This window comes from Ochotona curzoniae, unplaced genomic scaffold (assembly GCF_017591425.1).
Source record: "Ochotona curzoniae isolate NIBS_2020 unplaced genomic scaffold, NIBS_Ocur_1.0 contig_1811, whole genome shotgun sequence".
NCBI classification, from domain to species: Eukaryota; Metazoa; Chordata; class Mammalia; order Lagomorpha; family Ochotonidae; genus Ochotona; species Ochotona curzoniae.
The window spans coordinates 613,748-640,741 of NW_024465203.1; the positions used below are offsets into that span (position 1 = coordinate 613,748).

The window sequence follows — 26,994 nt, forward strand, 5'->3', positions numbered from 1 at the left end:
ACAGCAGTATTACAAAAATTCTTTAACTCACATTAATGAGTATGTAATATCTAAAAAGTATGTATGCAGGGCCTGGCGCATTGGCGCAGTTGTTAAGGTCCTCGCCTTGCACGCCCGGGATCCCATATGGGCGCCGGTTCTATCCCAGCAGCCCCGCTTCCCTTCCAGCTCCCCGCCTGTGGCCCGAGAAAGCAGTTGAGGGCCCAAAGCTTTGGGACCCTGCACCCGTGTGGGAGACCCGGAAGAAGTTCCTGGCTTTGGATCGGCATAGTATCCGGCTGTTGCGCTCACTTGGGGAGTGAATCATCGGACGGAAGATCTTCCTCTCTGTCTCTCCTCTCTGTATATCTGCCTTTCCAATAAAATAATAATAATAATAATAATTTTTTTTTTAAAAAGTATGCATGCAAATTTACAGATGAGGAAGGTTAGCTGTGGAGAAGTAGCTAACAGTACACCTGGATTCAAGGAACTTGATATAGGCATCAGCCCATCCAATCCCGAAATCAAATATTCTCTGAATAAATGCTATCATTTTCAGCTTTTATCACCATCTTTCTTTTTGAACAATCATCTGATTTCACCTCTTCCTCACCTTATTTATGCAAACAAATGTTCCGGTTGCATTTCATCCTATCTGTGCTTTCCTATATTTTCCCCTTGACTGTCCACAGGTTGATAAGACATACTCTTCTAAAGAAGCCCAATTTACCTGCCTTCACATATATTGTTCTCTAGATTATCTTTCCAAATGTCCACCCCTTTTCCACTTTCATTTGTGCAGAAGAAGTTGAAAATCATCTGGAGGAAAATAGCCTCAATTGATGTGATCTATCCTCAAATACACAAGAAATACAGATAATGTTTTCCCCTCAGCATTCAAACGCCTCAGATAGTTCCCATGTTTGCTGATACATTAAAGAATGCCATGCACCTGAAAACACTTTGCAATCCCAAAGGATAACTAAACTGAATAATAAGTTTCAAACCAAAACTGTTACTTTGTCATTAAAGGGAAAGCCCAGCAGGCCTTCACATAATGAAATGAGTATGAAGGATACCTCAGGAATAGCAAATTTACTAAACACAACTGGCTCAAAGAAGGGCCGGAAAGCAGTGTTTCATCCTAAAGAATCAAACATCTCAGAAGTGGATTCTACACAAACTTCGGTAAGAAAAATAATTTCAAGAGTTGTCTCTCCAGGCCCACTAGGAAGCCCAAGGAGGGTGAGGATTGATGAGGATGGTCAAGCTGTGAGAGGTGCAATTGCATGCTTGGGTCACACTCAATGCAAAATGAATAGAGCCTCTAGAAACATGATTACATTTTAGGCTCATTGGGGGCTGATCTAAGAAACAAAATGGGATAAGGTTACTTAGGCTATATGCAAAAACTTTACAGAGAGGAAGTCAGTTTTCCTAGGAGCGAAGTTGCTACTTAATATGCCTGTTTCCCATGGGTTCCAGAATCAACCCTCTCTCTCTGACTCTACCATATTGTTAATATACAACTTAGTGTTGCTTGTTGATGAGACACATGATTCAAGTCTTACCATCCTTTAGTGAGAACTGGATAAAGCTTTCTGATCTGAGGCTGGATTGCCTGCTCTCAAAGTTACTTAATCAGTGAACATCCCTATCTCTCTCTGCGTTCCACATGCGTTGTTTCTCTCTTCTGATGTGTTGATCTCTATGTATGTCTTTCTTTGTCTTTTAAATAAAGAGCTGTTCAAATGTCAGGGGAAATGAATGACAACCAGAGATTTTTCATGAAAAAAAAATTCCATACAGAGTTTCTTGTCTTGAAAGCCCTATATTTTAATAAAACATGAAACACGAAATTACCAATAACTTCACTGACTTAGTTTCTCCATCTCAGAAGTCAGAAGAAAGGATGAGAATGAAAAATTTCAGATGTACAACTTGCAAGAAAGAATGGGACAGACATACAAAGAGTTCAGTGAGACTGAGGATGATGATTACCTGTGTAAGTGACCCTTTGGCACATCCACAAAGAGAAATCCTATAGCCTGAAATCAAATTCCACTTGTACATTTGTCTTTTATCATTCCGTCTACTGGTAACTTGGGTTGCAAAATAGAGGCTGAGTGATGTGCTTAGTTGGCTGCTTCTGTTGCTCTCTATATCCAGTACTGTTTGGTATCCTTTCCCAATCCATTCCATTCTCATCTCCAGATTGTGAGAAGTGTCAGAAGTTCTTCCTGAAAAGCTGTGCTACTCATGGACCCCCAGTGTTTCTAAAGGACAACCCAGTGGATAAGGGACATCCTAGTCGTGCTCTCCTCAGTGTGCCCACTGGGCTTCGAATTGGTCCATCCAGCATTCCTGAAGCTGGGCTTGGAGTATTTAATGAAGCATCTGATCTACCACTGGGGTTGCACTTTGGTCCTTTTGAGGGCAAGATCATAGAAGTGGAACAGGAAGCCAATAGTGGGTACAGCTGGCAGGTAAGAAGTACATCCCTTTGCAGTCTGGTGGCTTTCCACCTGCCTGCTGTGAGTTTGGCTCATGTGTCCGGTTCATGTGTCCTTCTACACATTATGGCATGAGTGGAGCCAACATGATTACATCACAGAATCCTTACTGAAGTTTAGCATTGATGAGATCACTGGGCTGTAAAAACAAAGCAGTTCGATCTCAGCTGTGGGCTTCTACTGTAAGGAAACAAATCAGATTAGGTGTGTACTAACACTATGTTATGTCTCAAGATGTGGTTGGACTCATGGAATGTCATGGAACATGATGGTAGTTGAGTTAATAATTCTGCTGAACTATCCCATTTCCAGAAACATATTAACTGATTTTTCTGAAACTCAGATAGCCAAGGGGAGAAACAGTTATGAGTACGTGGATGGAAAGGACACTTCTTTGGCCAACTGGATGAGGTAAGAACCATGGCATTTTACATCTGGAGATGATATTTCTCTCAAAGACAAGATCACTGTCCTTTCTCCTCTACTTTCCTCAGTGACTTTTACATGATATGTTCTCTTTGATATCTATTTGAATGACCTTCAAATATTATGGCCAGTTTCCTAAAGCACATTCTATATAAATACTATTTAGGAATTTAAGGATGACTAGTGAGGAAAGAAGGAAGAAAGCATGCTTGTCAGAACAAATACGGTATCTACACCTTGGACATGGGACTTCATTGATCTCATGAGAGAGATACATGTTTGCAGGGAGAGCTCTTGCAGAGTAGGGATTCAAACAGGATGGAGGCTATCAGAGAACAGATGAGATTCAAGTGTAACAGCACATGGGAACTCAGCATTTATCTCTGCACCAGGTATGTGAACTGTGCTCGGAATGATGAGGAGCAAAATTTGGTGGCCTTCCAATACCACAGACAGATATTTTACCACACCTGCCAAGTCATCAAACAGGCTGTGAACTTCTAATATGGTATGGGGATGAGTATGGCCAGAAGCTGGGTATCAAAGGAAGCAGTGGAAAGAAAAAGAAGGGAAGAAAAAGGAAGAACTCACAACAGTGAGAGGTAAGTAGCACTGTTTTTTTTTTTTTTTTTTTTTTTTAATAAGTAAAGGAGTCACCTGGGGAATATTTGCCGTTCAGCTCTGAGGAGTCAAATGGAAAGTGGTGGCTGTCAAAGTCCAATTCAAATGTGATTTCAATTTAGCAAAAACAAAGACTTACTTCTCAAAAGAAGGGAAGAGTTATAGAGAGACTCAAGCACAGAGAGAGAGAGAGAGAGCAGGAGATATCACCAGCTACTGTTTTAACCCCAAAGGCTGCAAGAGAGCCAGGCGTGGCATCCTAGTGGCTAAAGTCCTTACCTTGGACATGCTGAGATCCCATATGGACACCGCTTCATGTCCTGACTGATCCACTTGCCCTACAGCTTCCTGCTTGTGGCCTGGAGAAGCAGTTGAGGATAGCCTCAAGCCATTGGAGGCTACAGCCACAATGGGGACCAGGAAGACGTTCTTGACTCTAGAGTTTGGCTTGACACATCTCTGGCTATTGTGGCCACTTGGGAGTGAAAAAGGAGAGACAGATTTCCTCTATGTATCTCCTCCTCTCTGTATATTTGATTTCATATATACATATATATATATGAACCTCTGTATATGTATTATATTATATTGTATTGAATTGTATAACATTATATTATATCATATTAGATGATATGATATGGTATCATGTTATATTACATTATATTATATCATATTACATTACATTATATTATATTATGTATTATTTACACTATTTTTTAAAGCTGCATCTGCCAAGACTATCTCTGGCTAAAACCAGGAGCCTGGAGTGCATCTGAGTTTCCCATGCATTTCAGAACTTCAACTATTTTGTACTCATTCACTGGGTACATTAAAAGAGCAGGAGATTGGACATGGAGCAGCCAGATCTCAATCTAGTCATTCTATGTTGTACTAATGTTCCTGTCAGTGACTTGAACCAGTGTGACCTCATACTGACCCATTTTTTAATGTCTTTGACTCCTGGGAAAATTTGGTCTAAGTTTTTATTTAGTTCTTTTATCTTTTAAATACTTTGTGCACAAAAATATCCCAAAACATACCATTTTTTTTTTATTTTTCATTATATTTATCACAACTTACATAGTTAATTAGGGTAAAAATATTCAATGGCTATAGGAAAGTGGGTAAGACTATGATTTCCACGTTGTTTCCTTCATGTATCTGAGGAAAAGGGCAATATTAAGGGAGAATTCCTATCCCGTTACCCCCACCCCCACCTCAGGTCCTGGATGTTGGTTGGAGGCTGTTGTCACATGCAGTACAGGCAACCTCATCTTGGCATTTCCTATTGGACAATTTTTTTTTGTTGAGACTGAGCCTGGCTCGAAACACATTCTGTTCTGGTTCTCGGATTTGCCACTGGATGACATGAACTGATTCAGCGTGGTCTGCCCACAACCCAATGTATACCAAATATATGCCAGTGGGTAACTTTCCATGACCTGTTCTGGGCTGTTTCCTAGCAGGTTTCATGTGTTTACATGCCGGATCTGTGTCCTGCCAGATGAGTTGCCCAGGCTCTTCAATCAGTACCTTTCCCAATGCCAGATTGTGCATACCGGGGGTCCAATAGCCAGCCGTACTCAGTTCACCTCCTGTCATAGCAGGAACAGTGGCTTGTTCTGACTGGCCTTCAACCCAAACTGCTTCTTGCTGTTGGATGTTTCAGCCCAGCCATGGCTGGTCCACACCCACATATGGCTCACACATGGCCCAGTAGGTCTTGAGACCTAGCCTAGTCTGTCCCACATCTACCCTGGTCCTCAGGAAACCAGATGGTGTTGGAGTCTGGCCAGGCTTGGTGCACCCTGTCCCAGTCCATACTTGTGCCATGGGAGACTATAACCATATCCTGATGAGAACACAGCTGGCATTCTAGCCCACACACCCATTGAAGTGGAAACCTCAATCCATTAAGGGTGTCCCCTTACTTCCCATCTCAGCCTATTCCCAGCCATAGATCCTGTGTTTGCCAGTGATTGCTCTGACTCACTTTGGCACAGGCCCTCACTTGGCCCTATCTCTGCTTTAGACACTCTGGCATAGCATCCCTGGTTCACACAGACCACTAGGTGCAAGAGATCGTCATGACCTATGCTCCATCCTGGTTACTAGTTTCAATTGTGGGCTAAGGTTTGCTCTGTCTTGCCCAGTACACCCCTTTCCGTTACCAACTGACACATTAGCCAGCTGTTGGAGCTACTTTGCCCAGCTTGTCTGACCACCAGGTATGAGCTACATATTCACCAGTGAAAACTATGACTTGCCAGTGAAGTTACCCAACTTCCTCCACTTGATCCACTCCCAGATTCAGTTCTCATACATGTTTTATTCCAGGACTTGGCACAATCTGGCCTTCCATTTGGCTTTGTATGAGTTGGTGAACATTGCAACCCGAATCAGGTTATTTAAGTTACAGTTTGCACGATGGTTTACTTAGAGAGAACATATGTATATTATTTTCAGTTATATCTCTCTGATGGCTTGGGAGCCTGAGCATCTTTTCATTTGAAACTATTTTTTCAAAAAAATAAATGTCTGCTAAATCTTTTGCTCTTTTCTTCAAAGGTGGTTTACTTATTTCTTTGTTGGTTTGGTTTTTATTGTCCCTGGGATTCTGTAGCTCCTTATAAATCCTGGATATTAGTTCCCCATCACTTGTGTGTTGTGCAAGTATTTTCTCTGTTTCTGTTGTTTACCTCCTCACTTTCTTCATTTGTTTCCTTTAGTGCATAGAAGAACCTTTTCAGTTTGATGACATCCCATTTGTTCACTTTGGCTTTGATTGCCTGTGCTTTTGGTTACTTTTCTAAGAAGTCTTTCCTTGTTGCTACAATTTTGAGTGTGCTTCCAATACTTTTTCTTGAAACATTTGATGGTTTCTGGGTGTAGATTTTGGTCCTTGATCCATTTAGAGTCATTTTTTTTTTAGTTGGACAGTTGTGTTTCTTGCTTCTTACCTCTGCAGCTGCTAAACAGTTATCCGAACAGCACTTGCTGAATAGATCCGGAATTTTGCTTGGATAGTTTCCAGCTTTCTTGTCAAAGATTAGTTGACCCTACATGTGTGAACTCCCTTCTAGTGTTTGTGTTCTGTTCCACTGATCACCTTCTCTGTTTCTGTTGCAATACAAGAGTGTTTTGATGACCACTGATCTGTATCAGTCTTGAGGTTTGGAATCGTGATTTCTTTCACTTGGCTTTTTATTATTCAAGATAGCTTAGGTTATTTCTGGGCTTTCATGAATCCAAATGAACTTTCTTACAAATTGTTTCTATTTCTGAGAAAAATGTTATTGGGATTTTGATTGGGATTGCATTGGATCTGAATATCATTATTGGTAATATGCTCATTTTGATCGTGTTGATCCTGCCAATCCAGGAATGTGATATAATTTTTCCAGCTTTCAAGATCTTCCTTTATTTACATCTTAAATGTTCTATAGTGCTGGAGTCCAGCTCCAGCCAGGTTCTGAGCTTGGGAAAAGTGCGTGGGGTCGGCGATAAGAAAGACACAGGCACAGACACTTGGTGCATTCTCACCACAGCTCCAGAAAAAGCTGTCCTTTTTATTTTCTCAAAACCCCTCTCAAGCTTCTACACAAGCAACTAATTCTTCTATTTTTTACTTCAAAATTAGGGGGGCATGTACAGACATTTGGTCACTCCGTCTGCACTTCAAGGCTAAGCACGTGCCCCTAAAGATAATTCTGCAAATTACTGTATTCATATTCTTCAAAGCAAGCTATTATTTAATCTTCAGCAGTATCCATAAAGCAACAGCCAGGACTCCAAGGCCTTGGCACATGTGATTACCTGATAATTAGTAGTACTTTCCCACCACATTTCTATTTCTACAATTTACCCATCATTTAATGGAAGAATAGGTTATAAGGGAAAAAACCTAAAATCCAAAACAGGAATTTCAAATATAAAATTCCCCTAAAACTACAGATTCCTTAACCCCATAAACAATGAGACAATAATCAAAAGCATTTTTTTTAACAAAAGCATCCTCAATTCCCCCAACCATAATTATAAAAGCGGCTAAACAGTTACATGTTCTATGCTCCAAAAACTTGCAAAGACAGGCTAGCCTTGGAGATAACAATAACTATATTTACTGCCATAGCAATTTCACTTCTCACTCCCATCACTTGCATTGCTTTGTTAAATTCTTGTTAAGCCATTTCCCAGAAGGCATGCTATATGTCTGGCCTAATTTCAGGGCAATGGGTAGGTACAAAATAGGGTGTCCAGAAATGGCATGGATTTGATTGTACTCCTATGTGTCAATTGTCAAAGGCTCACTCATCAAGACATTATCAGTGACATTAACTCTCAAGCTCACATTGTTGAAAAAAGCCATTTCACAGGGGCAAACAACAACGCCTCAATAGATTACAGAAATCTTAGTGGGGTGCTTGAATGTCCATGAAAACAGGGGGTGAAACAGCATCAAAGGGGTCACAGAGAATTCTGCCAAGCTTTCTCATCTAGGATGAACACAAGACACGCTGTGCATTTCCTTTCCAGGCTATAATACTAGAGCAGAGGAATACAGATAGATCCCATGCTATATCCACCAGGCTGAGGACAGTGGCTCTAAGAAACCTGAAATGAATGGCTATATCACTGGCCATTGCAGACACTGAGAAAAGGAGCCAGGAGGTACGAGAATTTCTCTTAAACTGTATGCAATAATACCGTTCAAATAATTCAAGATAGTCTTTTAAAATAAATTAGCATAGCTTTTCCAATAAGCCTAACCAGAAAAAGTCTATCTTCAAATGGATTAATGAGGCTTCAAGTGCATATAGGCATCTCGTTGCTGGACAAATACACTAACAACTGGAATACAGGTTCTCTGGTTAGTAACTGATGCTCATTGGATGAAGCCAATCTCATTTACTCCCATGTGGGTGCAGCGTTCCAAGGCTTTGTGCATTCCTCTGCTGTTTTCCAGATCACAAGAAGGATGCTATCTGTTTGGAATGCAGGGCTTCCAGGACAGAAACAGCAATCATGGGATCTGGGTGCATGAAAGTTGAGGGATTTAACTACTATGCTATTGTGCTTGGCTCAAACTACAACAAATATTTAATCATACCATTACTCAGCATCATAGAGTCATGCTGCATGTAGCCGTTAATTTCCAGTGTGATAAAGTTTACATTTTTGTGCTCTGTTTATCAGTTGTTTCAGAGCAAAGAGTACATAGACTATTTGGCCTTGGGGACTGAAGTGTTCCTCTAAGCTTAAGGTTTCCTGCTGTGTCATTTTGTTGCAAATCCTAAGATTTTAGTATTTTTATGCTTAAATATTCCATGCAATAAATGTAGCAGTTTTTTCAATTATAAGCTGATTAACCTATGGGCTGTGTAAAAGTGGCGGCTGTTATAAATGATACTGCTAAAAGCATGGGATTGTTGGTCACCCTCTCATGGGCAGAATTGATTTCTTGTAGATATATTTTCTGTAGCAATTGGCTGGGCTCTTTATTTGCACCCTCACACTGATTTCCACCACACTTTCAATATGCTTGAAATATACTACTTTCTATTCCCACGACCATGCATCATGGTGCCTATCCCCTGTCAGGAATAACTGTCAGTCAGGTTGTTAGGAAACCTCTGTGCTTAAGCCACTCTTGCCAGGTTTTTATTTCATGTCCTTGTGCTGGAGTACATGATTGTTGCTTCATATACATACTGTCAATTTTAATTTCATTATTTGAAAAAAAATAATCTGTTAATGCTCTTAGCCATTTTCTTTTTCCAAAGTTCCATTTTAATGGGAAAGTCAGATTTACCTAGATAGGCCAAGACAGAGAGGGAGATTTTCCATCTGCTGGTTCAATCCCCAAATGGCTGCAATGGCCAGCAAGAGCCAGGAGGAAGAAGCTTCTTCAGGTCTCCTGCATGAATGCATGCTCTTATGGGTCTGGGCCATCGTCTGTTGCCATTCCAGGCCATTCCACACCAAAAGTAGGGAGCTGTAAGAGAAGTGGAGCAGTCGGAGTTCATATGGAACCCCGATGTGTTCGAGGTAAGAATTTTAGCCACAAGGCAACCATGACAAACCCAAACCCTTTTCTTGGGAACCTTATTTCGTTCATGCTGCTTTGGAGTTTCTTCATTCTTTTGTGCATGCTGGATGTTAGTCCACTCTCTGTTTTGCCAAAAAGAATGTTTTCTCCCATGCTGCTGCTGCCCATTTACGTTCTTGAACATCTACTCAAAATGCAATAACTGCTTAACCTGATGTAATCCATTTGTTCTGTTGCTTCAATTTTCTATGCCTTTAGAGTACAGTCCTTCCTAATATGTCTTTAACTACACCGTTGTCTTTGCCAAGTGCACATCCAGTACTTTGATGCTGTCATATTGTTTGTTTGCTAATTTTCTTGATTTGATTAAGGGTTGAATTTTAGTAAGATGAGAAACAGGGTGTTGTTTCTAAGTTTTGTATGTATATATCAATTTTACCAAGATGATTTGTTGAAACAACTGTGTTTGCTCCCTGGTCCTTTGTTTTCCTCTGATTTTATTTCCTCTGAGTTTGTGTGGCCACACATCTTTACGTTTCAGTACATAGCTCTATTTCACTGAGTTCCTCTATGAGTGTACATAGATATATTTTTATTTATACATATATAATTGAATAAATATATAAATAAGAATATATATATTAGTAGATAGTATATATCTACTAATATATTATATCTGCTAATATATGTATTACCTATATCTACTATATATATATATTGGATATAGCGAAATATATACATTTGCATATATATCCAGATACACATGCATGTACTTGTCAAACTATATGTAATTTTTTTGGTATTTTGCATGAATTTTATTTTATGGCAGAGACAATGTATGATATATGCGTCAGTGGGATACTGAGTATAATTGTCTTCATCTGGAAATATTTTTTTTGCAATGGTAAGATTTCAGTTTGTTTGTGGTAGTACAGTATCCCATAGATTAGATACACCACAGAGTCTTTATTACTCAACTTAATTTGGACTTTTGATAGTTTAATAACTTGATGATGAAAATTAAAATGTTTTTTAAAAGGAAATAGGAGATATATATGAAAGAGATATCTACCATGTTCTTGCATCAGCAGGATCAACATTATCAAAATGTACCTATTGCCAAAAGTAATATTTAGACTCAACACGATCAGAAACAAAATGCCAACAACATTCTTTTCAGAAGTAGGAAAAACTTACATAGTTCCTCTGGAAACACAAGAGACCACAAATAGTCAAAGCAATCCTGACTAATAAAAGACAAACTGGAGGAATCACAATTCCAGAGAGCATATTAGAGGGAAGTGGTCATCAAAATAATCTGATATTTGTACAGATAGGAAGATCAATTAGAAATCACACAAGAGAGCCCACACATGCATAGCTCTAATCTTGAACAAGAAAACTGAAAATAATTCAGGGGAAACAGCGGGTCTCTTCAGCAAATGGTGTTGGAGCGATAGGATAGCGGTCTACCTAGGTAAGAGGCAAGACCACTGTACAATACTCAGAACTAAAAGGATCAAGAAAATAAACCTACACCCTGAAATCAGCAGACCATTAGAAGAAAACGTTGGTAGCCCTCTACAAGAATCAAGCATTGACAAAGACCTCTTAGAAAAGTCACCAAAATCTTAAGCAGTCAAGGCCAAAATAAACCAATGCAATTACATTAGACTACAATGATTCTACACAGCAAAGGAAATAATTAACAAGTGGAGATGTAACGAATGAAAAGGGAAAAAACTGTTGCACACAAAACAACCGGTAGGTGTCGAATATCTAAGATTTACAAAGAAATTCTTAAGCTCAACAAAAGTGGAACAAAAAAACCTGTGAAGAAATGGGCAAAGGAAATTAATACTTTTAAAAGATTTATTTGTTTTATTACAAAGTCAGATATTCAGAGAAGAGGAGAGACAGAGAGGAAGACCTTCCATCCGATGATTCACTCCGTATGTGAACACAACCACCGGTACTTTGTGGATCCAAAGCAGGGAAACAGGAGCTAGTTCCAGGTTTCCTAGGCAGGTGCAGGGTTCCGAATTTTGGGTCATCCTTGACTGCCTGCCCAGGCCACAGGCAGGGAGCTGAATGGGAAGCAAGGCTGCCTGCATTGGAACAGGTGCCCATATGGGATCCCGGTGCTGTCAAGTTGAGGACTTTAGCAAATAGGCCACGCTGCCAGGCCCAGGAGAGAAATCAGTACAAATGACTAATTGATATATGAAAAAGATGATGCTTGCTGGCTGTCAGGGACATACAAATGAAGAGCACACTGAGGTTCCAAATAACATCACTAAGATCAGTCTGCATTCAGAACTCTACTAACAACACCTGCTGGCATGGACATTGGGAGAAAGGCATCCTCTTTCACTGCTGGTGGGAGAGTGGGCTAATATGATTACTATGGAAGTCAGGATGGACATTGCTAAGAAAACTGAAAATGGACCTGCCATATGACCCAGCTATCCCACTGATGGGAATATATTCAACAGAAATGAAATCTGCATGTGAGAAGGGAATCAGTAATCCTTTATCTGCAGCAGCAAAAACTACAATAGCAATGACAGTGAATCAGCACAGATTCGCATCCATAGAGGATTGGATTAGAAAACGATGGTTACTGTGGTTACAGAAAATAGGTGGACAACACCGTCAACTCAGTCAGAGATCTGGCACTCCCCAAATACTGCCAATTCCATGTACAGACTAATGATGGACAAAAGCCAACATTCTCTCTCCTATCAGAGCCCAAGCAGAGCTGATGCCAGCACCCTTGTCTGAGGGAGTAGAAGACCTTTGTCTCCACTACCCTGCTGGTCTTTCCACTTGCAGTCCTCTCTTTTCCTGTCTATTCCTCCACTGCACACCATAGGCCCAGGAAGTGACTTCTCTTCACATAAAAAAGGTCTGTTTCTACTTGGTTCGTATTTTCTTTTTTCAATAGAACTAACAGAAACTGTGCCACATCTACTCCATGGAACATCACTCGACCACTAGAAAGAATGAAATTCTCCCCTTTGTGACAATATGGACCCAACTAGAGACCATTATACTCAGTGAAATAAGTCAACCTTAAAAGACAAATACCATATGTTGTCTCTGGTATAAGGCAAACCACATAGAATTATAAGATCAATATCCTTTCAATATGCTGTCTGTGTTATGTGTAAGGTATTTTTGTTTTAATTTTCATTCATTCAAACGAAGTATTTACATTCCCTTACTGATTTCTTCACTGACTCAATTACACAGTAGCATCATTGCCTTCAAGAAGATTTTTGAGTTTATATGTCATTTCTTCAATGGCACTTTGATCATTCAGGACTGTGGTATTTACCTTCATGTTACAGTTAATTTTCTGTTTTACTTCCTGCTGTTGATCTTATTTTGTGGCTTTTCTATTATGGGGATGTACAATAACTTTGTGATAGAGACTAATGTTTTCAGATGTGAAGACACTAAGCCATATATATGTTTAATTCCAAAACAAAGATGTACTCTCGGTGAAAATGTTCCCAACATTGTCAAAATAGAATGCTGCCATTGTCTATGTTATGGATGCTCTTGGCTGTTTTGATTGGTGTGCAGTACTGCTGCCTTTTCTCTGTATCTTCTCCTTATGAAATGCTGTTGAGTGTTGTTTTGTGTCTTCCTGGAAAGCTGCAAATCTTGTAATTGGGTAGCTGTTTAGATATTTTCCTCTTTTTAATTTGCCTTTTCATTGTTGAATGGATAGTTTCTTTCTTTGTTTCTAAAGTGTACGTACTTATTTGAAAATCAGAAACATCCCCCAAGTGCTGCTTCATTCCCGAAATGACTGCAATGTACGGAGCAGAGCAGTTAAGAGGCTGGCATCCAGGAGCTTCTGGAGGATCTCTCACATGGCTTAAGGAGCCCAAGGGCTTGAACCATCATCTGCTGCTACCTTCCCATGCATGTTAGCAGGGAACTGATTCAGAAGTAGACTGGCAGGACACGAAAGACGAGTGTTTTCTCTATGAAATGTCGTAACAATAGGCTGAGCAAAATTTAAACATGGATGTGATATGAGCATGAAGGCTGTGTAATGACAACAAAGAATTATTTCAGAAAGAGATCATAAATAAAAATACCACAGAGTTTTTAAAAAATTACATTTAACAACATAAAGGCATTATGATAGTATTTAATAGTTACTGATTTGAAAGATATGTTCAAAATTTCGACAATCTTGCTATTGTCTTTACTACTGTGAAAATGAGAGGAGACTATCCACATTCTACATGTTCTGTTCTAAGCAAGCCCTGCTTTACTCATCCCCTCAATTTTAAATGGAGGAACATAGTTTCTTTCTGCAAATCAAAGTGTTTGAAAATTCCATTTATCACTGAAGGTATCCATGTGATTTATACTGCAAAATCATATGATATTTACTGAAAAATAATACTGAAAATTAAGGGATCCGCATTATACATACTGCAAAATCATGACAATGTATTATCAAACAAGAATATGAAAATTCATGGGAATCTTCAGCCACCTGACTCTAACATGGGTAACACACAAAGTGCACCTAGGAAAATATCTTTATGATTTATATCTTGGCAGGGTCTTAAAGCATATGAATAACAACTGAGCATTACGTTTGGAGCCATGATAAGTTACTAAGAAATTCTGCAAAAGAGTATTCATTCTGCTATCACAACATAATTGTTCCACAGGAAGATACTAGAAATGTTTCCTGTTCAGAAGATACTGGTGTGGAGAACAATTACCAGTCAAATTAAGCATCTGGTCATGTTTAATGTGCTATTGGTTCTTAATGGCACAAATTACATCTTTCTTTTCTTATTTCTGTTTCTCTCTGCCATATAAAAGTCACTGGCGAATCTTTCTTTGTTTCATTTGAATCTTCTGATGAATGCAAACTTTTACTGGTCTCCACTGGTTCTTATGTCTTGTGCAAATATCATTGGGTATTTGATCGGCATATATTTCATGGGTTAGAACAAATTGTTGTTAGAAGAAGGTAAAACTGAGCCAATACATTTGAATATGACTTCAGATTTTTGCAACCAGTCAAGTACGGATGCAACACTTTCAATTTCTGCAAGAATCGGTCCTATAGCATGGACCCTGACCATGGTTAGTGAAGTTACCGCATTTAAAGTAAAATTGCAATCCTTAAGGCGACTTTCACCTGATACCTTGGTCATAGACTTCAATTTCAAGCATGCTTTCCAACTAATGATATTTCTTGTCCTGTGGTGCACATGCTCACAACCCTGAACTACTACTCACAATAGTGAATCAGGTGATAAGTCTACTCTGTGAATCTGCACCATACAATGACTCCTACACATTTACTCAAATTACACTCCAGTTTTCTGCTCTCACACTTTGAAATCTCAATGTCATACAATCCTTGTGTTACTGTAGGGAAACTGTTCTCAAGTATCATAGGCACCCATCTCATCAGCCTAGTGCATTTCTCTCAAAATGCCACTTGATGTCTTGACTGTAACAAATTCATTGCACCACTGAAACAGGAAACTCAAGCAAATTCCAGATATTTTGAATCTATGAGATGAAAATAATCAAATTCAATTCGAGATAGATTGAGAAATGGGTTAGTAACACAGTTCCAGTTATATTCACATAACTTTGTATATGCCAGCTCAAATGATAAAATAGAGAACACTTGTAGACACTTTAACAGTAAGGATGAAAAGTTCCTGAGAGAAACGCATCTGTGTAGTAGAGAATATCACACAGGACACACAGGAAAGAAGTTGATTAAAACTTATAAATACCTGAATGATGATATAAACTAAGAACAAGTGAAACCAATCTATGTAAGTTGAATGCCAAATATACCAAATGAACTTTTCCATCTGCGGTTAATTTTCCAGTCTAACAAATCAAGAGAATGATCATTGTCTTCCTGTGTCCAATTCATTAGCTCCCAGTGAATTTCTTTCCTAACCTGGCTGCTGCTGCTGTAGATTTGCCTATCCCTGGAGTTTAGATCCCATACCTGTTTGTTGACTGCCACAGGTGCATCTGGTCTCTGTTATGCTGCTGTGCTCTGGTCACGTTCCCTGTGTCCAGGAGATTGCAGGTAACCCACTGCAACTGGTGTTGGCTCTGGCTACCATGAAAATCCCAGGGCCACACCAGAGGCTCTGAAGTTTGCAATGCATCTGAACTCAGGGCGAGCCTGGGAAAAAGTGGCAGCAGGGCAGTGGCTACCACCTCCCACTCCCCAGACCTGTAACACCTTAGTATTGGAGATTGAGTGTCTATGTGTAACCCACAGAGAGCACCCACGGCACAACCAGGGTACAAAGGACTCAGTAGTGGTACCGATTATCAGCACTGAGACTCAGGAGGGGTGCCCTGTAATTACTACATCCCAAGGGAATTAGGCCTGAGTCTTGCTGAGAGGCACCCAAATCTGCCCAGAGCAATTACAGGATTTCCCAAGGTTACAAAGTTCCTTACAAGTTCCCCAACCCTCAGAGCACACTCAAGTCAATGCAGTAGCCAACAAACCGCAGGGGAACCAGGTTTAGAGGTATAAATTCAAGGGTAAACAAAAACACCCAAAAAGTCACCAAAGCATGCTGTCTCCAACAAAGTACAGAGTATCACGTTAATGTCTTCAATCCATACAGCAGAAATAGGACCACACCCACTGTAAGCTACTGCACTGAGGTCAAAGTATGTCCAAAATGATGAGAAAGCAAAACACAATTGGGAGAAGTATCAGAAAAAGCAATGATTCAAACCAAAAAACCAGCACCTCCCCCAAAACAACCAAAATCCAACCCCTTCTTGCTGAGAAGCGAGATGAAGACATTGAGGAGATACCAGGGAAGGAATTTAAGAAAATACTCATAAAATTCATCAGAGACAGTGAGAAACACTGGAAAGAGTTCTAAGAATTCAAATATCACACAGTTGTGGGTATCAAGCAAGTCAAAAATAGATTTCTTGACTTATACTACAAAGTTGACAATCTACCAACAGAATGAATTCAGCAGAACATAGGGTATCAGAAATGGAAGACAATCAGAATGGGAACAAACAACTCATTATACAGCTGGAGAAAAACCTGAACAAAGCCAGCAGGACCATTCAGGAAATGAAAGACAACTTTAAAAAGTCAAACATCACAGTAATAGGACTTCCTGAAAGAGTGGAAAGAGAGACAGCCTTAGGACAGCTGTTCAATGAAATAATACAAGAGAACTTTCAAAATACTGGAAACGTGAATTATGTTCTTCATAGGTTATACTTTAGATTTGCCTCAAATATTCTAGGAAGAAGGATGATTTCTCTGCTCTCCCTCCCCATTACTGAGAAGCATAGGGTCTTAAGTTACATTAGATTTTACTGTTCTTTCATGAAGATCATGAGCAGTCTGCCTCACATTGATTGTAGGTTTTTGATTACATAACATTCACTTGTTACATGACATACAGGATGTTCGAGGTTGAAATAATATTACAATTGGCAGGTACCATTTTTGAGATTGACAGCAATAGCTTAAATTAAGGAAAACATGTGGTATCTAACCTTTGGGGACTGACTCATTTCCCTTAGCATGATACTTTCCAGTTGGGTCTTTTGCCCACAATTTGGTACACCTCTCTCATTTTTTTTTTTAAGCTGAATAGTGTTCCACGGAGCAAAGAAACCATAGTTTTCTTATCCAGTCTTCTGTTGATGGGCATTTGGGTTGCTTCCAAGTTTTGCAATTGTTGATTGTGCTGGTATGAACATGTGTGTTCATGTAAGTTTCTCGTGTAGCAGGTGTTTTGGATATATTCCTAAGAGTGCTATTGCTGGATCATATGCTATGCAGATTTTCATTTGTTTGAGTGTTCTCCACAGAGGCTGCACCAACCTGCATTCTCACTGGCAACGGAGAAGTCTTTCCTTTTCCCCACAACCCTGCCAGCAAGTGTTGTTGGTGGTTTTTGTATGTGTGCCATCCTTACTGTCTTTCTGTGAACTCCATTGCTGTCTTAATTTGGATTTCCCTTTATTTCCAGGGAACTTGAGCATTTTTTCATATGTTTGTTTGCCATTTGCATTTGTTCCTTTGTGAAATGTCAGCCCAATTCCCGTACCCATTTTTTGAGTCTTTTGTTTTGGTGTTTTGATTTCTCTGGAGATCTTTGTTTATTCTGGAGTTAAGCCTCCTATCACCTATGTAGTGTGCCAAGATCTTCTCCCATCCTGTGAGTTACTGTTTTCCTTTGTTGAATTTTTCCCTTGTTGTGTAGAAGCTTCTTAGTTTGATGTAGACCCATTTCTTAATTTTGGTAATTTGATTGCTATTGCTGTTGGTGTTCTATTTAGAAAGTCAGTGCCTACACCTATCTCTTGCCCGATGTGTTCATCATTTTCTTCCAAATGTTTGAAGCTTTCTGGGTTAATGTTTAGGCCTTTTATCCATTTAGCTTTGATCTTATGTATGGTGAAAGATGTGGGTCTGTGTTGTGGTTTTTAAGGCTATTAGCCAGTTGTCCCAACAGAATTTATTAAAGACACCTTCCCATTTCCATGCATTGTCGTCTGTTTTTTAGTCAAAAATTATTTGGTTGTATATGTGGGTTCCCTTCAATTGTTTCTATTCTATTTTATTGGTCTTCCTCTCTATCTCTTGCCAGTACCACACTGTTTTAATAACCACCACCCTATAGTACGTCCAGAGGTACGTAACTGTGGTTTCCCCTTTAACTTCATATTCTTCAAGATGGTCTAGCTCCTCGTGGTTGTGTGTGTGTGTGTGTGTGTGTGTTTCCAGATGAACTTTTGTATCATTTTTTTCAAGTTCTAAGAATGTTTTGGGTACTTGGATATGAATTGCATTGAATGTGTATATTACTTTTGGTAGCATAGTCATTTTTACAGTATTGATTTTACCTTTCCAAGAGCATTGGAGTTTCTCCTTCTTTTCAAGTCTTCCTCAATTTCATTTTTAGGCTTACTGTAGTTTCCTTCAAAGAGGTCTCGTGCATTTTTGTGAGGTTTATTCCTAGATACTCCATGCTCTTCTCTATTATTTTGAGTGGGACTGTGCTGGTTAGATCTTTTTCCATCTTGGCACTGTTTGTATACACTATGGCTGTTATGTTTTGTTCATGTTTGTACCTTGCCCCTTGTCCAAACTCTTGATAAGTTCTAGCAATCTCTGTAGAGTCTCTTGATTCTTCTGTGTAAAGGATCATGTCATCTGCAAATAGTGAAAGCCTGACTTCGTCCTTCCTCAGTTGGATTCCTTTAATTTCTTCTTGTTGTCTTATGGCCTCTGCAAGTACCTCTAAGACTATGTTGAATAGTAATGGTGATAGTGAACATCCTTGTCTTGTTGCAGATCTCAGTGGAAAGTGTTCCAGGTTTTCTGCATCCAGTATAATGCTAGTATTGGTTTTTTTATACATTGCTTTGATTATGTTGTGGATTGTTAATTCTACGCCTACCATGGTTTGGGTTTTTAGCACGGAGTGGTGTTGGATTTTGTCAAAAGCTTTTTTGTGTGTCAATTGATACCATTGTATGATTTCAATTCTTCAGTGTTGGAATGTGATGTATCATATGTATGGATTTTCAAATGTTGAATCATGCCTGCATGACTTTTTTTTTTTTTTTAATTCTATTGGCTAGGATTTCATTAAGAATCTTAGCATCAATGTTCATCAGGGAATTTGGTCTGGAGTTTTTCCTCTGTTAGTTCTCTACTTGGTTTTGAAATTAAGGTGATGTTGGCTTCATAGAATGAGTATGGAAGGGTGGCTTTCTTTGCTATTGTTTTAAAGAGATTGTGGAGAATTGGGGTTAGATCTGCTTGGAATGTTTTGTAGAATTCTGTAGTGAAACATCTGGACCTGGACTTCTCTTTGTTGGGAGATCTTTAATCTCTGACTCAATCAATATCTTAGTTACAGGTTTGTTCATGTCTTCTGTTGCCTCTGAGCTTGTGGTGTCATTTGTTATGTTGCTTTTTCATCCTTGATGCTACTAATTCCCGTTTTGTCTCATTTTTTTCTTTGTCAAACTTGTCAGTGGGCTGTCTATTTTGTTTACCTTCTCAAAGAATCAGCTTTTTGATTCATTGATTTTGTGATTAGTGGTTATTTTTTTTTATATAAATTTCAATTTGGTTTATTTCCTCCCTTGTTTTGATGATTTGTTCTCTTTTGCTTGAAGGGTCATTTTGTTGTTGTTTCTCTAATTTCTGGAGGTGTGCATTTAGTTCCTGTAATTGGCATCTTCCTTGGGTTTTGACGTAGGCACCGATTGCTATGAATTTACCATGAAACACTGCTTTGGTATTGCCCCACAAATTTTGGACCGTTGTATCTGAGTTTTTGTTTGTTTCCATAAATTTTTTGAACTTGTCTTTTATTTCTTCTCTGACCCATTGTTCATTTAGTAGTATATTATTCAGTCTCCAGGTGTTTACATAATTCTTTGGGAATGTTGATTCATTGATTTCCACTTTCACTCCTTTGTGGTCTGAGAAGGTGCTTGGTATGATTCCTATTTTTTTGAAGTTAGTGAGTCTCCCATTGTGCCCTATCTTCTGGTCAATTCTGAGAAGGTGCCATGCACTGCTGAAAAACATATATATTCTGCCTCTGTGGTGTGGAGGGCTCTGTAAATATTTGCGAAGTCCATTAGTTCTATGGTCTGTGTGAGTTGTACTACTTCTCTGTTAAGTTTCTGTTTCATTGTTCGGTCAGAGTTAATGAGTTGTTGAGCTCTTCCAGATTATTGTATGTGCATCTGCATCCCCTCTTAAGTCCAGCAACAATTGCTTCATGCAGCTGCATGCACCTCTGTTTGCTGTTTAGAAGTTTACAACGGTAATCATTTCCTGCTTTAGGTTCCATTCAGCAATATGAAGTGTCCATCTCTGCTGTTTGGATTTTGTCACATTGAAGTCTATGTCATCTGAGATTTGAACAGCTACTCCAGAATTATTTTCTGTTCTATTGGAGAAAATAACTTTTTCCATTGTATTTATGCAGAAACAGTGAAACTCTGGCTCAGACCTTTTACATCATGGTCAAGGAGGTGTTTCTATGGATAATTCTGCCATTTGTTTCAAGTAAAACCAGTTGAAGTTCTTGCTACAATTCTTATTCTACAACTTAATCTTGTATCACAAAGAAAAGGAGAACCTAAAAATCAAGGAAAGAATAAAACCCTAAAAATAGGTCCCTTGATTACCATGAAGTCAATGGGGACAGCCAAGACAGTATGAATAGTAAAAGGCCCTTTTGCAAGATGCTATGATTGAGATTAACCTCCAAGCTCACACTGAGTAAAAAAGCAAACTCCACAGTAGCAAACAAATGCCTGAATGGATTAGAATTCTTCCTCAGCGTGGTCCAGAGTCTATGCAAAGTAAGGTGGCACTGCATTCAGGTGGTTGTACAGATATACGCTTGGCCCTGTCACACAGTGGGAGAGTCCTTGTGGCCTGCCTGTAACGGTGTAATAGTCTTCACACCTTCATGACCCCCAAATCCACTGCACAGACCCTAAAATGTATGCATCATATAATATGACACCCAGGTCAATCTGGATATCCACCTGCTATCTTTCTTCTGTAGCTCAGTGAATCTAACTTTGACTAAGTTACACAGCAATTGCCACAGGAATTCTTAACCCAAGAAGGAGAACGCCACATTTCCCATGTCAATAGGTGAACAAAACAGAGTTGGATTAAATCCGAGTATGTAAATGCCTACTTTACAAGGCTGGTGAGGATTGTCAGCAGTGGCCTCAACAACTAAGCCTGCAAGGACTATGAAGATGAGTCCGAGGAACATGTAGATTGTTTGCATAGATTGTGCATGGACTGTGCACATAGATCCTGTGCATGAATTAGATATTTTCACCGGCTTGAGTCTTAGTGGGTCGCTGGTATGCTGTTGTGCTTTCCACGAGGTGCTGGTTTCCAGGCAAGGGATGGGAGAGTGGAGCAGCTGACTTTCAGACATGTGAGTGATGCACCCATGGTCCAATTCCATCAACATTTAGTGAAAAAAGCACAACATATGGGCCATTCCAATGTGGCAAGAGTTTTTCCTAAAGACATTGTGCCCAGACCCTGACCCCCCTGACAATACCATGCTCCAGGCTCAAATATTCATTGCTTTCATAATAAGCCTGCAGTACGATCCAAATCTCTTGTTGCACCGCAAGCAATGCCTGCATGCTGACCAAGTAATTTGGAGCCACCTTGGTCTTGTTCATAGAGAGAGCTCATTGGACAATAGGGAGCAGAGCCCTGTACATAATTTTGAATGCGGTCAATCCATGCACATAAGGAGAATTCCAAGCTCAGAAGATGGTGAAGTGAAAGAGAATCACCCAGTATTTGCCAGTCTCAAAGGCTAATTTAGATAAGGTCTTCTTAATGGTTTCTGTACATCCTTTTGACGTGCCCTGAGCTCTGTGGGTTATATTCACAATGGAGCTTCCAATCATGTGCCCCCATGGTTGGGCCAGCCCTTGCAGGACCTTATTAATGAAAGTTGGGACTTTGTCCAATCGTAGCATTACTGGAACCCCATATCGTGATATAAGTTCCTCAAGCAATGCTTTAGCCACTACCTCACTGGTTTCCTTCTTCGTAGGGAATGCTTCTACCCACTCTGAAAATGTGTCTACAAAGACTAGAAGATACTGGTACCTGAACTTTCCCAGCCTTACCTCTGCAAAGTCTACTTTCCAAGTATGTCCCGGTGTCCAGCAGTTTTCTCAACACTAGGTGGGCAGTTTAATGTAGTTGGTTTGAAATTTTTTCCCAGTTCTGCGGCAAAAGTAATCTTCCCTCCAAGTCACTCTACCAATTGTGTGACTTGGTCTCCTGACGGTGTTTACATTAGATTCACTCCAAATCTACTGAGCTATAGCTTGGCTGGGGCAATGTGGCAACAGCAATGGTAAATCTTTTTGCTTCTTTATGTGCACAGTGGTTCCCCACTGCCTCAGCAGTGTTTACTGAATGGTGACCAGGAACCTGCACCATGGCAGCTGCCTTGGGTTTCTCTATTGCTGTAAGCTGTTGTTGTACTTCTGTCAGGTTTTGCAGCTCCCTTCCATCTGTTGTCATGAAGCCTCACTCGAGGTAGATGTCTCAGTGAACATATGTAGTACTGAAGGCATAATGGCTATCTGTGTAAACAGACACTTATATCCTCCCACTTGCACATGAGCTTCAGGTAGTGCAATCAGCTCTGCCTTCTACATTGAGGATCGCAGAGGAAGGGCATGGCTCCAGACCACTTCCCCATTGTGTCGACCACTGTTGCCCCTGCCATTTGTATTCCAGTCTTCACAAAGCTACTACCATCCATGAACCCGGTTAACTAACTGTTCAGCAAGGGCAGGTCCAGGAGATCATGGCAAGCTTGAGTGACTTGTGCCAAGGTCTCATGGCAGTCATGAAGGAAGGTTTCCATGTGCATGTTAGGCAGTGTTCAAAACGACTGGTTTGAGAAATCCCATTCCAGGCGAATCTACAAAGAGCCCCTGATAGTGCATGAGCCTCACGTTGCTCATCCACTTATCAGGGGTTGTCTCGGGACTCCATCAACAGCATGAGGAGCTACAATATTCAAGTTCTTGCCAAAAGTCAGTTTGTCTGTGTCCCACACCATGAGTGTAACAGCAGCTATGACATGGAGGCACAGTGCCCACCTAGCAGCAACATGATAAAGTTTCTTTGATAGATAACCTACTGGTCATTTCCATGGGCACAACTGTTGTGTTAGGACTCCTTTTGCAATCCCCTTTCTTTCATTCCTCAAGAGGATGAAAGGATTTAATGGTTTGGAGTATCAGTGCTGCGACTTTAATGAGGGCAGCCCTCAGTTCTTTAAAGGCTTGCTCCTATCTGTCTAGCCAGGTCTAGTGCATTTGCTCTTTAGTGGCCTCATACAGGAGCCGAGCCAACTGTGCATAACTCAGTATTCAGAATCTGCAATAAACCATTGACCCTAAGAATACTCACACCTCTCATGGGGAGGTGGGCATGGGAAATCTGTGAAGTTTCTTTCATGACTGTTATTAGGCTATGGGCCCCTTCCTTAAGTTTATACACCAGGTGGATTACCAACTGTTTGCACATCTGGGCCTTCTTTGAACTGGCGCAACAACCCAACCTTCCTAGCTCTTCAACCAAGTTTCTAGTAGCTCTCTGGCAATCTTCCACAGACAGACTGGTGAGAAGTAAATCATCCACATATGGCAGCAAAATCAATGTGTGCCATTATGGTTCTAGGTCTTGGATAATTACCTCATAAAACAAGTGATTTAGGTCCAAAACAGAGTTGTCTAGTTAATGATAGTGATTCAGGCTTGGAAGTTGTGTCATGACACGCTAGTCTAGATGCTGAAGGCCTTACTTTGCGTAGGCCAGGATTCCATAAAGCTTCTGGTTCAAATGGTGGTGGTCCTTTTTCCCATGTACCTCCATGCTTGTGGCCTGGGAAAGCCATCTAGGACAGTGAAAACTCATGAGAGGCAGCAGACACATGAGAGATCTGGAAGAGTCATTGCTGTTCACCAGCACAAGCACACATGCCTTGGTGCCCACCATCCCATATCGCTGAGGCTGATGCCAGCACCCAAATCTTCAGCTGCTCTGAAATCATCTGTCCTAATATTCCCCATATAGGAGCTATTTTCCCTCCCCAAGGGTTCTTCCAGTCGGAGCTGCGAGACCACACACTCCTCTCAGGCCCATTACAACACACTATTTAAGCTTCTCTATAACTCCACCTACTGTCCTGCCCATCCTGTCATCATCATCATCAAACATCTGGTAAAAGTCCAACATGGCCTGGGCCTGGCGCGGTGGCGCAAGTGGTTAAAAGTCCTCGCCTTGCACCCCCGGGATCCCGTATGGGCGCGGATTCTAATCCCGGCAGCCCCGCTTCCCTTCCTGCTCCCTGCCTGTGGCCTGGGAAAGCAGTTGAGGACAGCCCAAAGCTTTGAGAACCTGCACCCACGTGGGAGACCCAGAAGAGACTCCTGGCTTCGGATCGGCATAGTATCCGGCTGTTGCGCTCACTTGGGGAGTGAATCATCGGATGGAAGATCTTCCTCTCTGTCTCTCCTCTCTGTATATCCGCCTTTCCAAGGAAAATAATAAAAAGAAATCTTTAAAAAAAAATCCAACATGGCCTTCCCTCAGGTCACTGCTCCAGGAGAACCCACAGATACCTGCACACTGGCGACCAGGCTGATCACTTCTATCTTGCTTTCATCCACACATAAGGAAGTAGCATTGAAAGGGTGGAGAAAGTGAATGTCTGATGCATAAGGAGGATGTCATGGTGAGAGTAGGTTAGGTGCTCTATCCATCAACTCCAATGTTTGTCTTCTGATTGGTTTCTTAAGAGAAACTGGGATCTCTTTCATGCCCTTCCAACACTTCTGAATTTTGGAATGTGTATATCTGCATATTTACAATACAAAGCTGATATGAATGATGTACATATACATTCATACTGTGTATAAATACACTTATATATTTGTGTACCCTCTCATAAAGATGAGTGGAAAGGCATAATCAGAGATCTTACATTAATACGTCCACAACACAAGTGACTTAGATAGTCAGGACTAGGCCACACTGAAGCCCAGAGCATGGAGCTTCTTCTGGTCTCCCGTGTGAGTTCAGGAGCCCAAGTACTTAGGCCATTTGATACTGCTTTCTTAGGTGCATTGTCACTAAGCTGGGTCAGAACTGGAATAGCCAGGATTCAAACCAGCACCCGTAAGTTATGGCAGAGCCACAGGTACAAATTAGATTGCTATGCAACCACTATCATTAGGTGTAGTAGTAAATGAGGGGAACCGAATAAATCTGATATTTTGTTTGTTTGTGTTTGCTTTTTCTTTTTCACAATACGAATCTATCTTTTAAAGAGATATGTATAGGAGTTTCAGTGAGTGTGAAAGTTCACATGGTAAAGAAAGTGCACATGCAAATTACAGAAAAATAACAACAACAACAACAGTAACTGGCCCAAGGTCCAACACAATAGCTCAGTGGCTAAATCCTAGCCTTACAAAGGCTTGGATCCCCTTTGGAGCCACATAAAATTGCAGATGCTCAACTTCCCATACAGATCCCAGCTTGTGGCCTGCGATAGCAGCTGAGGATGGTGCAAAGCCATGAGAGCCTGAACCCACTTGGAGACCTGAAAGAAGCTCCTGGCTCCTGCTTTTGGATCAGCTCAGCTCAGGCCCTTGTGGGCATCAGAGGAGTGAGACAGCTAATGGAAGACATATCCATCTGCTTCTCCTTCTTTCTGTAAATCTACTTTGTCAAGGAAAATATTCATCTTAAAACAGAAATCTCTTAGTGCCTGGTGTGGTATCCTGGTGTGATTAAATCTTCAGTTTGCACACGACCAGATCCCATAATGATGCAGCTTCTATCCGGGATATCTGCTTTCCATTCAACTCCCTGTTTGTGCTCTGGGAAAGCATCCAAAAGGCTCAAAGCCTTGGGATCATGAAAACACATGGGAAAACTGGAAGAACTTTTTGCTCCTGGCTTCAGATCAGTTCTGCATCATCTGCTGCAGTAGCTTGGGGGGTGGTGGTCTAAATCTCTATCCTTCCATAAAACTGTGTATTTGAATTCCAATAAAAATGAAATAAATGTTAAAACAAATATAAATTTTTAAAATATGGCTTATACCAACAAAACAGGATGGAACATCATAATGCACTCTGTTCCTGCCCACAACCCATAGAGGAAGTCCTTGTGCATAACTGTCACATTTCACTGAAAGAGCATCCCCTGAGAGTGGGAAGTCCTCAGCGCATCCAGTGAAATGAGAACCACATGGATGAACCCCAGAGTTAGGGTCCACACCCAGCGAGGAATGACAGACCATGTGAAAACACTGACTTAAAATCCTCAAAAGTGCCAAGGAGTTGGGAGCACAGACAGTTTTCATTCTATACTGTCCCTATAAGAGTAAGCATCCTGGCAAGGTCCAGATCCTGTCCTCATATGGTGGTGAGGATCAGTTTTTGTTATCCCAGAAAATGAAAATAGTCCACGGTGGATTCCTGAGAGACTTTTCCAGCAAGCTCCTTCTGCAGAGTTTTGTGAAACTTGCATACCGGCTACGCTGGTGGCATTTGAGTCAGAAGATTGACTCAAAAAGCAAATATATTAGACCCATTTATTTTATATAAGTATGTTAGTATTTGTTAAGCACTTCTCTCTCTTTACTTTCTCCTATGAGCACCTAGGACCTGATACTTCCTGCCAGTTTCTCCTTAAACCAGATGATCAGACTGTCTAATGAGCATCACTAGCTGTTGGTTGTTCTAGACCTCCCTTTGTAAATAGCTCAATTTCTGCCT

General features: G+C 40.5%; 1 pseudogene; it reads left to right on the forward strand.

The window, feature by feature from the left end:
* Window positions 1-1,902: 1,902 nt before the first annotated feature.
* Window positions 1,903-26,994, forward strand: part of LOC121148769 — a 31,518-nt pseudogene continuing 6,426 nt past the window's right edge.